We start from the raw sequence: 15150 nt of genomic DNA, 5'->3' as shown, positions 1-15150 counted from the left end.
GTTGCAGCACTGCCTCATTTTCATAGTAGTCCAGATTACATCTTACATTTATGTGTCAGGTGTCAGGTCCAGTCTGGCATGCTTTGGGGCATGAACATTGTCCATCCTCACAGCTACTCTCAGCCAGGTGGAGTATGCATCCCCCCCCCACTTCTCAGCCAGGTGGAGTATGCATCTCTCCCCCCCACTTCTCAGCCAGGAGAAGTATGCATCTCTCCCCCCCTTCTCAGCCAGGTGAAGTATGCATCTCCCCCCCCATCTCAGCCAGGTGAAGTATGCATCCCCCCCCTTCTCAGCCAGGTGAAGTATGCATCTCCCCCCCATCTCAGCCAGGTGAAGTATGCATCTCCCCCCCCTTCTCAGCCAGGTGAAGTATGCATCTCCCCCACCCCCTTCTCAGCCAGGTGAAGTATGCATCCCCCCCTTCTCAGCCAGGTGAAGTAAGCATCTCCCTCCTTCTCAGCCAGGTGAAGTATGCATCTCCCTCCTTCTCAGCCAGGTGAAGTATGCATCCCCCCCCCTTCTCAGCCAGGTGAAGTATGCATCTCCCCCCTTCTCAGCCAGGTGAAGTATGCATCTCCTCCCCCCCCCTTCTCAGCCAGGTGAAGTATGCATCCCCCCCTTCTCAGCCAGGTGAAGTATGCATCTCCTCCCCCCCCTTCTCAGCCAGGTGAAGTATGCATCTCCTCCCCCCCTTCTCAGCCAGGTGAAGTATGCATCTCCCGCCCTTCTCAGCCAGGTGAAGTATGCATCCCCCCCCCCCCTTCTCAGCCAGGTGAAGTATGCATCTCCCCCCCCCTTCTCAGCCAGGTGAAGTATGCATCTCTCCCCCCTTCTCATCCAGGTGAAGTATGCATCTCCCCCCTTCTCAGCCAGGTGAAGTATGCATCTCCCCCCCCCCTTCTCAGACAGGTGAAGTATGCATCCCCCCCTTCTCAGCCAGGTGGAGTATGCATCTCCCCCCCCACTTCTCAGCCAGATGAAGTATGCATCTCTCCCCCCCTTCTCAGCCAGGTGAAGTATGCATCTTCCCCCCCCTTCTCAGCCAGGTGAAGTATGCACCCCCCTTCTCAGCCAGGTGGAGTATGCATCTCCCCCCCCTTCTCAGCCAGGTGAAGTATGCATCTCCCCCACCCCCTTCTCAGCCAGGTGAGGTATGCATCTCTCCCCCCCTTCTCAGCCAGGTGAAGTATGCATCTCCCCCACCCCCTTCTCAGCCAGGTGAAGTATGCATCTCTCCCCCATCTCAGCCAGGTGAAGTATGCATCTCTCCCCCATCTCAGCCAGGTGAAGTATGTATCTCTATCCCCCATCTCAGCCAGGTGAAGTATGCATCTCCCCGCCCCTTCTCAGCCAGGTGGAGTATGCATCTCCCCCACCCCCTTCTCAGCCAGGTGAAGTATGCATCTCCTCCCCCCTTCTCAGCCAGGTGAAGTATGCATCTCCCCCCCTTCTCAGCCAGGTGAAGTATGCACCCCCCCTTCTCAGCCAGGTGAAGTATGCATCTCCCCCACCCCCTTCTCAGCCAGGTGAAGTATGCATCCCCCCCCTTCTCAGCCAGGTGGAGTATGCATCTCCCCCTCCCTTTCTCAGCCAGGTAAAGTATGCATCTCCCCCCCCCTTCTCAGCCAGGTGAAGTATGCATCCCCCCCCCTTCTCAGCCAGGTGAAGTATGCATCTCCCCCACCCCCTTCTCAGCCAGGTGAAGTATGCATCTCCCCCACCCCCTTCTCAGCCAGGTGGAGTATGCATCTCCCCCTCCCTTTCTCAGCCAGGTTAAAGTATGCATCTCCCCCTCCCTTTCTCAGCCAGGTAAAGTATGCATCTCCTCCCCCATATCAGCCAGGTGAAGTATGCATCTCTCCCCCATCTCAGCCAGGTGAAGTATGCATCTCCTCCCCCCCTTCTCAGCCAGGTGAAGTATGCATCCCCCCCCTTCTCAGCCAGGTGAAGTATGCATCTCCCCCAACCCCTTCTCAGCCAGGTGAAGTATGCATCTCCCCCCCATCTCAGCCAGGTGAAGTATGCATCCCCCCCTTCTCAGCCAGGTGAAGTATGCATCTCCCCCTCCTTGTCAGCCAGGTGAAGTATGCATCTCCCCCCCCCCCTTCTCAGCCAGGTGAAGTATCCATCTCTCCCCCCTTCTCAGCCAGGTGAAGTATGCATCTCCTCCCCCCCTTCTCTGCCAGGTGAAGTATGCATCCCCCCCCTTCTCAGCCAGGTGAGGTATGCATCTCTCCCCCCTTCTCAGCCAGGTGAAGTATGCAACTCCCCCCCTTCTCAGCCAGGTGGAGTATGCATCTCTCCTCCCAATCATCTCCTCACACCACAATGCCATGAGCAGGATCGTTGCCCTGCGTGTCTCTCCATGTAGCGTGGTATCGTGGAGTACCGCATGACCATTGAATCATGGGTTGATCCGGGAAATTGGGCACAACAATGTGTGATATTCTTGTTTGAGTCACATACCGTTTGCACCTTGATGGAGTGATACAATTTACGGTTGCGGTACACTACCTCCAAGGCATGTGGGTCCACAAATTCCACATGGGTGCAGTTGATGGCACTGATGCAACCTGGAAAGCCTGCCAGTGAATCGAAGCCAACTTTTGGTGTTGGAGATCTCCTGGGCAGTCCGTGGTAGGAATATGTGGTTGCCTGTGTGCTTCAGGAGGGCATCAAGCACTTGGTTCAGCGTCCGTGAGAATAATGGTTGTGGTATGCCATGCATCTGCCCTACTGTGTGCTGGTAGGTGCCTGTGGCCAGGAATGTGAGCACAGACACCACCTTCAGTAGAGGGGGTATGGCGGCACAGATATCTATGAGGCTGACGATGTCGTTGTGTATCATGTCCACAATGGTGGTGATGGTGTCCCGGTCCAGACGGTACAGGGTGTGGATCTGCACAGGGGTTAGGCTGAATGGACTGGCTCTGATTCGAGGGATTGGGGGCTGCCTGTGTGGTAGAACTGCCTGCACTGGTGGTGCATGCTGTGCCTGCCTCACCCTCCTTCTCCTCCTGTGTCTCCTGTGTGCTGTCTGTTGTTGTTGTTGTAGTTGTTGCTGGAGTTCCTCTGCAATCATGTCCTCCAGCCCCAATAGAGCTATTAGTATTGGTATCATTTTGGTGTGTGACTGGGTGTGGGAAGGGGTGGGGTGTGCTCCTTTTGTGCTGGCCCGGTCTACATTGACTCCAACTGTGCTGATTGTGAGTACCTGTGGCAGTTGGGAATACTGCACATGGCCGTTTACGGGTGGTTTGTGATGGCGGCATTTACTCCATGCCGGTAAGGTACTTTTCGGGCTTTAGGGGGCCGTTATTTGCATGTCCGCCTGACTTGTGTTCTGCTCCTGTTAACACCATGCCGCTATTGCCGGCATGTTGGGTCGGGTGCACGCACCAATGCCGCTAATAGGAGGTACCGTTATTTACGGTGCCGCTATTAACGGGTTGGCGGGTCATAATGGTGCGGAGCAGTAAACGATGCCGGTAATCCTTTACCGGCATCGTTTTTCCCTTAACTCCTATCTCGTAATGAGGCCCATTTTGTATAGGCGCTATACAAATAAACAATCGATTCAACTCATAACGCAGAGTTATTCATGCAAATGCCATCTGGGTGCATGACTGCATCTCATATTTGCATGCCTGCTTCACTCTCCATGAAAACCTTATTGTTCTGAAATAAATCGGGCGTCTGCCACATTAACAAGCCCTGCCACATGTTTGCGCCTACAAAGTCTCTAGGAGCAATGGAGATGCCTGGCTAGGGAAACATGTAGTGTCCAGGTGCCCTACATTCAGAGGGTGCATGGCTGCTGTCCCATGAATTGCCCCATGGAACAGCACAGCAGACCGGTGCATGGCTGCTGTCCCATGGATTGTCCCCTGGAACAGCACAGCAGCATGGTGCATGGCTGCTGTCCCATGGATTGCTCCCTGGAACAGCACAGCAGCACGGTGCATGGCTGCTGTCCCATGGATTGCCCCCCTGGAACAGCACAGCAGCACGGTGCACGGCTGATGTCCCATGGATTGCCCCCTGGAACAGCACAGCAGCACGGTGCACGGCTGCTGTCCCATGGATTGCTCCCTGGAACAGCACAGCAGCACGGTGCATGGATGCTGTCCCATGGATTGCCCCCTGGAACAGCACAGCAGCACGGTGCATGGCTGCTGTCCCATGGATTGCCCCCCTGGAACAGCACAGCAGCACGGTGCATGGCTGCTGTCCCATGGATTGCCCCCCTGGAACAGCACAGCAGCACGGTGCATGGCTGATGTCCCATGGATTGCCCCCTGGAACAGTACAGCAGCACGGTGCACGGCTGCTGTCCCATGGATTGCTCCCTGGAACAGCACAGCAGCACGGTGCATGGATGCTGTCCCATGGATTGCCCCCTGGAACAGCACAGCAGACCGGTGCACGGCTGCTGTCCCATGGATTGTCCCCTGGAACAGCACAGCAGCACGGTGCACGGCTGCTGTCCCATGGATTGCTCCCTGGAACAGCACAGCAGCACGGTGCACGGCTGCTGTCCCATGGATTGCCCCCCTGGAACAGCACAGCAGCACGGTGCACGCCTGCTGTCCCATGGATTACCCCCTGGAACAGCACAGCAGCACGGTGCACGGCTGCTGTCCCATGGATTGCTCCCTGGAACAGCACAGCAGCACGGTGCATGGATGCTGTCCCATGGATTGCCCCCTGGAACAGCACAGCAGCACGGTGCATGGCTGCTGTCCAATGGATTGCCCCCCTGGAACAGCACAGCAGCACGGTGCATGGCTGCTGTCCCATGGATTGCCCCCCTGGAACAGCACAGCAGCACGGTGCACGGCTGATGTCCCATGGATTACCCCCTGGAACAGCACAGCAGCACGGTGCATGGCTGCTGTCCCATGGATTGCTCCCTGGAACAGCACAGCAGCACGGTGCATGGATGCTGTCCCATGGATTGCCCCCTGGAACAGCACAGCAGCACGGTGCATGGCTGCTGTCCCATATGCATTGCTATCTGCCTTTGTATTTTTAAAGTGAACATTGCGTATTTCTGATTTACCACATGCATTATTTCTGAAATAGTGTCATGATTTTACCACTCTAACAGCAATTACCCATTTTATAGCTGAACCCCTCACGTTGCTGCATGCGGTAACATTATCTATTCCATGCGCTATCCTTAACAAAAATACTCAGACATCCACAATTTGCAAATCCTTGTGAGGCTATGTGCCCCCCACGACCTCCCCATGGTCGCCTGTGAAGCTGTGTGCCCCCCAGCCCCTCCCCATGGTCGCCTGTAAAGCTGTGTGCCGTCCACCCCCTCCCCATTGTCGCCTGTGAAGCTGTGTGCCCCCCAGCCCCTCCCCATGGTCGCCTGTGAAGCTGTGTGCCCCCCAGCCCCTCCCCATGGTCGCCTGTGAAGCAGTGTGCCCCACCCACTCCCCATGTACGCCTGGGAAGCTGTGTGCCCCCCAGCCCCTTCCCATGGTCGCCTGTGAAGCAGTGTGCCCCACCCCCTCCCCATGGTCGCCTGTGAAGCTGTGTGCCCCCCACCCCCTCCCCATGGTCGCCTGTGAAGCTGTGTGCCGCCCACCCCCTCCCCATGGTCGCCTGGGAAGCTGTGTGCCCTCCACCCCCTCCCCATGGTCGCCTGTGAAGCTGTGTGCCCCCCAGCCCCTCCCCATGGTCGCCTGTGAAGCTGTGTGCCCCCCAGCCCCTCCCCATGGTCGCCTGTGAAGCTTTGTGCCGTCCACCCCCTCCCCATGGTCGCCTGTGAAGCTGTGTGCCCCCCAGCCCCTCCCCATGGTCGCCTGTGAAGCTTTGTGCCGCCCAGCCCCTCCCCATGGTCGCCTGTGAAGCTGTGTGCCCCCCAGCCCCTCCCCATGGTCGCCTGTGAAGCTGTGTGCCCCCCAGCCCCTCCCCATGGTCGCCTGTGAAGCTGTGTGCCCCCCAGCCCCTCCCCATGGTCGCCTGTGAAGCTTTGTGCCGTCCACCCCCTCCCCATGGTCGCCTGTGAAGCTGTGTGCCCCGCAGCCCCTCCCCATGGTCGCCTGTGAAGCTGTGTGCCCCCCAGCCCCTCCCCATGGTCGTCTGTGAAGCTTTGTGCCGCCCACCCCCTCCCCATGGTCGCCTGTGAAGCTGTGTGCCCCCCAGCCCATCCCCATGGTCGCCTGTGAAGCTTGCCGCCCACCCCCTCCCCATGGTCGCCTATGAAGCTGTGTGCCCTCCACCCCCTCCCCATGGTCGCCTGTGAAGCTTTGTGCCGTCCACCCCCTCCCCATGGTCGCCTGTGAAGCTGTGTGCCCCGCAGCCCCTCCCCATGGTCGCCTGTGAAGCTGTGTGCCCCCCAGCCCCTCCCCATGGTCGCCTGTGAAGCTTTGTGCCGCCCACCCCCTCCCCATGGTCGCCTGTGAAGCTGTGTGCCCCCCAGCCCATCCCCATGGTCGCCTGTGAAGCTTTGTGCCGCCCACCCCCTCCCCATGGTCGCCTGTGAAGCTGTGTGCCCTCCACCCCCTACCCATGGTCGCCTGTGAAGCTGTGTGCCCCCCAGCCCCTCCCCATGGTCGCCTGTGAAGCTGTGTGCCCCCCAGCCCCTCCCCATGGTCGCCTGTGAAGCTGTGTGCCCCCCAGCCCCTCCCCATGGTCGCCTGTGAAGCTTTGTGCCGCCCAGAAGCTTTGTGCCGTCCACCCCCTCCCCATGGTCGCCTGTGAAGCTGTGTGCCCCGCAGCCCCTCCCCATGGTCGCCTGTGAAGCTGTGTGCCCCCCAGCCCCTCCCCATGGTCGCCTGTGAAGCTGTGTGCCCCCCAGCCCCTCCCCATGGTCGCCTGTGAAGCTTTGTGCCGCCCACCCCCTCCCCATGGTCGCCTGTGAAGCTGTGTGCCCCCCAGCCCATCCCCATGGTCGCCTGTGAAGCTTTGTGCCGCCCACCCCCTCCCCATGGTCGCCTGTGAAGCTGTGTGCCCCGCAGCCCCTCCCCATGGTCGCCTGTGAAGCTTTGTGCCGCCCAGCCCCTCCCCATGGTCGCCTGTGAAGCTTTGTGCCGCCCACCCCCTCCCCATGGTCGCCTGTGAAGCTGTGTGCTCCCCACCCCTCCCCATGGTCGCCTGTGAAGCTGTGTGCCCCCACCCCTACCCATGGTCGCCTGTGAAGCTGTGTGCCCCCCAGCCCCTCCCCATGGTCGCCTGTGAAGCTGTGTGCCCCCCAGCCCCTCCCCATGGTCGCCTGTGAAGCTTTGTGCCGCCCACCCCCTCCCCATGGTCGCCTGTGAAGCTGTGTGCCCCCAGCCCATCCCCATGGTCGCCTGTGAAGCTGTGTGCCCCCCAGCCCTTACCCATGGTCGCCTGTGAAGCTGTGTACCCCCATCCCCTCTACCTGCATCCTTTGCCTAGAGCCTCCGTAAAATGAGGCGCGGCCTGTAATGTGTTGCGCCCACATGATTGACTGTAATATGTAGCATGTTTTGTGACACCCAAATTGACCCTGCATGCTATGCTGCTGCCGCCCTGCACCATGCATTTGCTTTTTACAAGCACGTATGTAACTAAGCAAGATTTCTGTAACAGCACCGCGATGCCTGAAGGCTGTTGTGCGCTTTATAAATGCTAAAATAAATACAAAAATTGAAAAAATGTATGCCTTATCAGCAACAACTCTACCTAAGTTTCATAACCAATGGAATGCCTTTAATGATTGCTTAACATAAAAAGCTCCTTTCATTGCATGCATTGCTCTTCCCTCTCCCTACTCTTCCCTTACTGTGCCGTGTCTGTCCTCCCCTGTTTGTCCCAAACCATGCTATGGTTTTACTTCATATTTTTATAAGGTTTATTATATTTAATATTGTGTGTAGTTAACTACAGCATCATCAATTATCATATTATCTATGATGCATTTCACTTTTCATACAACTTGCTGTCATGTCTACTTAATTATTCTTAACTTTCAATAAAAATCAATTACCTTAAAATAATTACAAATCTCCCTTATAGACGCCATCTGACGAAGGAAATGTTACACATGCCAACCTCACTGTTGGCAGTGTTTAGGGAGAGTTTTTTTATAAATCTGTGTGTGCCTTATAAAGGCAGCAGTGCAAAAAAAGAAACATTTCATTCATTGTGAGTGAAGAAGTGAGTGAAGAAGTCTGTTCCCGCTGCAGAAGTCTGTTCCGGCTGTAGAAGTCTGTTCCCGCTGCAGAAGTCTGTTCCCGCTGCAGAAGTCTGTTCCCGCTGCAGAAGTCTGATCCCGCTGCAGAAGTCTGTTCCCGCTGCAGAGAGAATCCCGGAGAATGCATCTGTTGCATTGTATTGCATCCTGTGTACATTGGTTTGGGCAGATAGGCTGCTTCTTTTCCCAGAGATATTTCGTCATTTTTATGGGAATGGGCTCGGCATTTTAACGGGCCGCTACGGAGGGTTCTGCAAGTGCTCCCGGCATGTTGCACTGGGGACCCATCAGCTCTCCTGAACCCCCTCCTTCTCCATCTGGATAGTCCAGCATGTACCGGAGTGGTGACGAATGCTGAATCTGAATATAGTGTTACTGCACAACCTTTTGCTGCATAATACTTATCAGAAACTCCTGCAAAGGAAAGGTTAGGCTAGCATTATGCACATGAAGATGCACATGAAGGTCCACAGAGATGTTCCCTAACTAACATTGTCCAGCCCTAAGTTACCTGGGGCCATTTGCCCATTAGTTCAGGTTGCAGTTCCACAGAATGTAGGATGCAGGCACACATGCAGGTAGGGTCTTTGGGGTCAGTGAAGGGTTCTTAGGGGTTGCGTTCAAGTTAGACTAATGCCCAAAAGGAGCCCCAACAGTCAGATGTTTTCCGCAAGCAAGCAATGTCAGAGCCAAAAGTGTTAGAAATAAGCTTTATTATAAGCCCGTTGACTTATAATGGGAGTATAGGGCTAGGTTATAAACTCTGTAACTTGCCCCCTGTACTCCGATTCTTCCCCAGACATGGCAGAACAACGGAAGATGGTCTGATGTTGCTTTTTTCCGCCAGAAGTCGCAGTCCTCAATTCCCAGGGGTTGCAGGTTCGAGCTGATCTTTGGTTGGTGTCTTTTACTTTTGGAAGGACTCTCGGTCGAAGAATGCAGAAAAACCTGATGTAGCACCCCTCTCAGGAATGGACTAGGGTCAGGTAAGCAATTGTCTGATGGTGGTCACCAGGCACGCGATGCAAAAGGACTCTGTAGTCGGACTTTCCCTCCTATCTCGGGTCTCCTTGATGCTAAGGCGCTGAATTCTGCAGGAGGTAGTCTTGTAGGGCCTGCTGAGCCCCCCCCCCCACGAGTTTCAGGCCGAAACTCGGTATGGTGATGCGGGCAGCCCAAAACCAAAGCTGGTCAGCCACAGGACGGTTGCAGGGCACTTCCAAAGGCTTCCTTTGGCAGGGCAACGATGAGTTGTCGGGAATGGATGGTCCCTCCACTCCTAGGGTCATAACTCCTTTTCAGGACTACTAAAGATCAAGAGCAAGACAGGGCTCCTCCAGGACAGCAGCAGAAGTTGGTTGCCAGGCCTCCTTCAGTTGGGTCTCCGGTTTCTTCGTGGGTCTCACAGCTGAACAGGATACTTGGGTCCTTCAGGTTTCTCCAGGATCTCTGAAGAATGGGTGCAAGGGTCCTCTTCTTATCCTAAAAGCCAGGTAAGGGCTGCTGCCATCACTAGCCAATAGCAGGACTAGCCAACACACAAACCCCAGCAGTGGTCCAATCAGGACCACTGTTGGGAGCATTCATGCACACCGCTCAAACACACTGAAACCAGTTTGGGGATTGGAGTCAGGCGGACCAAGCCCACATCCTGCCAGCAAACGCACACAGCCCTACAGTAGCCCGCCAAAAGCTTCTGCTTTCCCGGGCACGTGAAGTCCTTACAAGGATTTTCCTGGCCTCTATACTGGATTGCAACCCCTGTTCTTTTACTGGATTCCTTGCTTAGTATTTCTGGCATTTCAGCTCTGTTTTCCTGAATGACTTGACTGCTGTCTGTTCTTGGTCATCTGTGGGTAAAGTGGGGTTCGTTTCCAAATATTCTCTGTATCATCAGAGAGCACTACCTCGCTGCTGGTCTATCTGCCCTTCTGGCTCTCTTCTTTCCTTAGAGGTGTCCTTGTGCCATCAGGTGTAGGTCCCTGTGTGCCTTTGGACTTGTCTGAGGAAGGGGCATTGGAAGGGGCATTGGGCGGGTTGCGGCCTGTTTACTTTGTCATCTCTGTACTTTGTGTACTGGTAGAACCCGTTACACCACAGAGCAGAAGAACAGGTACGTTGCTGTTCCTTGGGGTACATTTTGAGTTTTGTATTTTGAGGGTCATTAGACTGTCTTCTCCATAGCTTGATGTAAACTGTTTCCTATTTCTGATCTTCTGGTAACGTGCCTCGGTTTCCAGATTCCACTTTCCATCTAAATCCCTGGGAAGAGCAGTGTGTTCTCTCGCTTCTCCCCGCTGTATTGGAAGAAAGGTACTTTTGTCTACTGGAGGGCTCCAGCAAACGACCTAATAGTCCCACCACCTGACAGCTGTAGCAAAAGGGCTGTTCTTCATTGTAGGTTGTATACGGAAGAACAAGTATCATCTTGTGTTTTCCTGGATTTGTATTTGCAGTGGGAACAGCCCTCACAACCATTAATATTTCCCACAGGGACAACAGTAATCGGGACCTTCCTGACGCAGGTCACGTGCATGAGAGTTGGCAATGATGAACCATTGGTTTTAGGGAATAGATGGTACGGTGACCACAGATGGGACAAGACACACAGCAGACATTAGTTCTCCATCAGGTGAACATGACTATTTTTAATGGATGGAGTGAGCAAAATACCTTAACAATCTGGTATTTGGCTGTGATATATCGGGAGCGAGTGGGGCTGGATTGCATTTGCTAACTTTAGGCGGCGCTATGAAGAAAGAAGGAACGTGCTTGTGACTGCCTCTGTAGGCCGCATAACGGTAAAGACTCGGAACAGCAGTTTTGTCACTGAAATGGCAGGTGAGGGATGTATTAGTGGAACAAGGCTGCAGAGTGAGTCTCCTCCAGCAGTTTAGAGAACCCTGCTGTGTTTTTATTTTTCCGTTTCTCAGAGAGCCTTGCTGTTTTTATATCACGTGAGAGCCCTGCGGTTGTCTCGTTATACGGTAGTAAGTACATGCAACACTCACACTTTACTGTATGTGGAGAGAAAGTCCTGACTGGAGTTGTGTGAATTAAACACCTAAACACACAGATATATTTATATGGAATAAATGTGCTCATTACCTGGTACATGGCCAACAAGATTAATCAGCAGGGGAAAGGGGATTCCCTTCTAAATTTCCACATACAAATGTAGATAATTCTCATATGCATTATGGTAAAGAAATATAATTCCAGGCTTTTTCTAGATTATCTCAGTATTACTAACAAATCTAGAGACCGTTTTGCAGCCGTAACATTGGAGGCTAAAAAAGCCTTTGGTGGAGTGGCATGGGACTATCTGTTTGAATAATTAACGTGGTATCGTTGTGGACTGCAATTTATTTTCTATTCTAATCCTAAAATGTCTATTTATTAATGACCACATTATTATCGTTAGGGTATTTATTGAGCCGGACCTAGCTTCGAGAAGCAACGCAGCACTTTACAGATGTATACAGCACTTTACAGATGTATACAGCACTTTACAGATGTATACTGCACTTTACAGATGTATACTGCACTTTACAGATGTATACAGCACTTTACAGATGTATACTGCACTTTACAGATGTATACAGCACTTTACAGATGTATACAGCACTTTACAGATGCATAACGGAGCGCTTTATATTTCCCACTTCACAGGCAAGTGTAAAACAGGGAATTTACAATGGATATATTTGTGGTTCGGCCCAGTCTGAAATATAAATCGGATAAACACGTTTACATCAGATACATACAGATTCCGACACAGAGGTTTTTCACAATTTATTGCAAATAACACTATAGTGGGTGAGCAAAGAAAGATTACAATGACGGAGAAAAAACAAAAGTCATTGCATTCCTCAGTTGCTGACAATTTTCAAAACAGAATGATCATGTTTATATAGCTAGATACCAGACATCACTATACGTGCCTAGACATCTCGTGGCAGATCAATCACCCCTCCGTCACTTCTGTGATGATTTCCCAGAATTGAGTCAGAACGGTATATGCAGAGAGTAAAAAGGCAGTAGTTTGTCATAATACATCACATCTCATGTTACTGAAAGCAAATGCTATTTGTAAAATCAGGAAGGAAAGCGAGCAGCGCAAACGTTTACTGTGTACAAAGGTTAAAAGCAGCAGAAAAAGGGAAGTGTTTCTGCCGGTCTCGTATTAATAAAATGGTTTACTGTAAATTTCTCATTAATGTCAGCAGAATTTTCTCACATCTGGGATGAGCTGATGTACTTTCAACACGCATATCTCGGTGAGAGGTCATGCTGTTTATCTTGAATTCCAGCGAGCGTAAGCAAGTTTTATGCATTGTGCAGTTTTAAGCAGGGACCTCTAACGTGAGGCCTAATGTTTTATCTTTGTGTGTTAAAGCAAGGAGGCTTAATCCTTTGAATGGTGTTTGTAATTGGACCCTAGCAGATTATGGGCCTCATTACAACCTGCCAGTCCGGGACCGTGCAAAATCCGTGACGGCGGTAAAAACGTTTCCGTGTCCGCAAGGTTGCGGAAAAACCGTCCGATTACACGCTGTCGGTCGCGCGCACCGCACGGACTCGGAAACGTTGTTACCGCCGTCACGGAAAACCCCACGGAAATGGAAATAACGCAGCCACAAGTGGCGCAAAACCCGCGTCCGCCTCCGCCGCCACGGACACGGAACCGGAAATACCATAATCGCCAAAACAGGAAACAGAGAGGCGGCCATCATATAAAAGCACAATCCATTGCCATCCAGAGTCAGCACAAGCACAATCCTAACTCTGAGAAGCCAAAAGGGACCATCAGCATGTCTGCCAGGATTCCTGCTCAGAGGCCGCGCAAACAGCGCTTCAGCGAGGCGGAGCTAACCGTCTTGGTGGAGCACATTGTGGACAATGCAGAGATGCTGTTCAGCGCCGACCAACGGCGTGCCACACAGCAGCGGAGGAAGGAGGTGTGGGCCGAAGCTGCACGCAAGTGCACCGCTGTGGGCGTGACAGTGAGGAGCGTGAAGGACTGCCACAAGCGGTGGGACGACCTGAGGCTGAGGGTACGCAACCTCATTTCCGCGCACCGCCAACGCAGCAGTGGGACAGGCGGAGGACCCCCTTCCCCACTGAGGCTGCAAGCATGGGAGAAGCGTTGCACCAGCGTCCTCCACCTTGAGGGAATCCATGGGATCGGGGAGGCTGAGGCAGGAGTGAGCCCACCTGCAGATGCCGGTAAGTGCCCAAACATGAATGCCACATGAAAATATGCAGTTGTGAGTACTGGGCCAAAGGACCCATTAACAACCCCCCCCCCAGGCAGTGCATGTGTGGGCCAAAGGACCCATTAACAACCCCCCCCCAGGCAGTGCATGTGTGGGCCAAAGGACCCATTAACAACCCCCCCCAGGCAGTGCATGTGTGGGCCAAAGGACCCATCATGATCCGTATGGCAAGCAATATCACAGAATGCATACATCAGCAATCAGATGCATGTGACTAACACTATTCAATGTACTATATTAATGACGCATGTGATGCACCCATCTGCCACCACAACAACACTAATTGCATGCCCTTTGTGTCCCCACAGCCGTTTCAAGTGACAGTGATACTGCACAACAGGCCAGCCAATCTGCACCGGCAAGTACACAAGCCACCGCCACCACACAGGAGGATGCTGCCGGCAGTTCTGCACCTCTGGCCACATTACCAGCCACTACAGATGTGCCGCCCACCACCACCACCGACATCCCCACCGTCTCCACACTGTCCAAGTCTAGACAGGTGCCACAGGAACCTTTCATGGCCACCCAACACAACACCGAAGGCATCAGCACTGCAGAGCGGGCGGCCTGCAGTGATAACAGTGCCCCGCAAGAGCACTCGGAAACGGGGCCACAGGGGGAGATGCCCACATTGGAAGACCTGGGCTCCTTCCATGAGCTGGAGTTCAGCCCCACATCACTGAGGAGTCCCATGAGGTCGCCCACCCCATCCATGGCCGAACTGAATGCCCGCATGCAGCGGATGGAGGAGCAGCAGGCTACCCTCACCCAGCTGGTGGAGAGGCAGGTAGAGGAATCCAGGCTGCAGAGGGAGAGCTACAGCACCTCAGTGCGTCGCCTCTCGAAGTCCATCGGACGCTTTGCGAGCACTATTGTAACCCTTGCATGCAATGTGCGGGAGGGCAACGACCACACCTCCAGGCTTGTAGAGGCCATGTTGGTTGGCCAACAGGCAAATCTGGCATGGATGCCCTCAATCCCAGATTCTGCGCAATCAAACACAACCACCCCATCCAGCTCCACTACTGCCAGCCCAAGGAGGCGCTCGAGTAGGCTAATGGGTCCCTCGGGCAAGGTTGCACAGGCACAGAAGCGCACACGGAAGTGATGGCATATGTGTGGGGCAGTGCAGGACACATGTGGACTACAAGGGTGTGAGAGGGGTGGGCACGTTTGGGTGGTGGGGTAGGTAGTTTTGGGGGTTTAAACAATGGGGCCTGGGTGGGGGTGGGCACGTTTGGGTGGTGGGGTAGGTAGTTTTGGGGGTTTGAACAATGGGGCCTGGGTGGGGGTGGGCACGTATGGGTGGTGGGGTAGGTAGTTTGGGGGTTTGAACAATGGGGCCTGGGTGGGGGTGGGCACGTTTGGGTGGTGGGTGGCCCCGGGTGTACAGCTTCCCTAACCAATGCACCTCCTTCCCTGTTGTTATTACATCAATACATCACCATTTCGAATCAAGACATACATGTGTGGACATTGATCATTTATTTTGCAGTGCAACTATTAATTCATTGTCGTCACCATGTTCATGCATTTCTGTGAATGTGCTGTGACTCAAAAGTAAATGCGAATCAGGGCATCCCGTGCTCTCTGACCATCATGTGGACCCCCAGGGGGAGGCGGTGCCATCCCATCCCCATCTCCATCTCCATCCCCATCTCCATCCCCATCCCCATCCCCATCCCCATCCCC

At 53.8% G+C, this 15150-nt stretch overlaps 2 protein-coding genes across 2 annotated transcripts in view; one reads left to right on the top strand and one right to left on the bottom strand.

The window, feature by feature from the left end:
* LOC138566132 (zinc finger protein 850-like) overlaps nt 1–15150 on the bottom strand; it is a 459100-nt gene that overhangs the window by 102059 nt on the left and 341891 nt on the right. The gene's annotated exons all lie outside the window — the stretch shown is intronic.
* LOC138566136 (zinc finger protein 850-like) overlaps nt 1–15150 on the top strand; it is a 317241-nt gene that overhangs the window by 240228 nt on the left and 61863 nt on the right. The gene's annotated exons all lie outside the window — the stretch shown is intronic.

This window comes from Ambystoma mexicanum, chromosome 2p (assembly GCF_040938575.1).
Source record: "Ambystoma mexicanum isolate Mex_15411 chromosome 2p, UKY_AmexF1_1, whole genome shotgun sequence".
In the NCBI taxonomy this organism is placed as follows: domain Eukaryota; kingdom Metazoa; phylum Chordata; class Amphibia; order Caudata; family Ambystomatidae; genus Ambystoma; species Ambystoma mexicanum.
The sequence above is the reverse complement of the archived record's forward strand: the minus strand, read 5'-3'. Positions and strand labels throughout refer to the sequence as shown.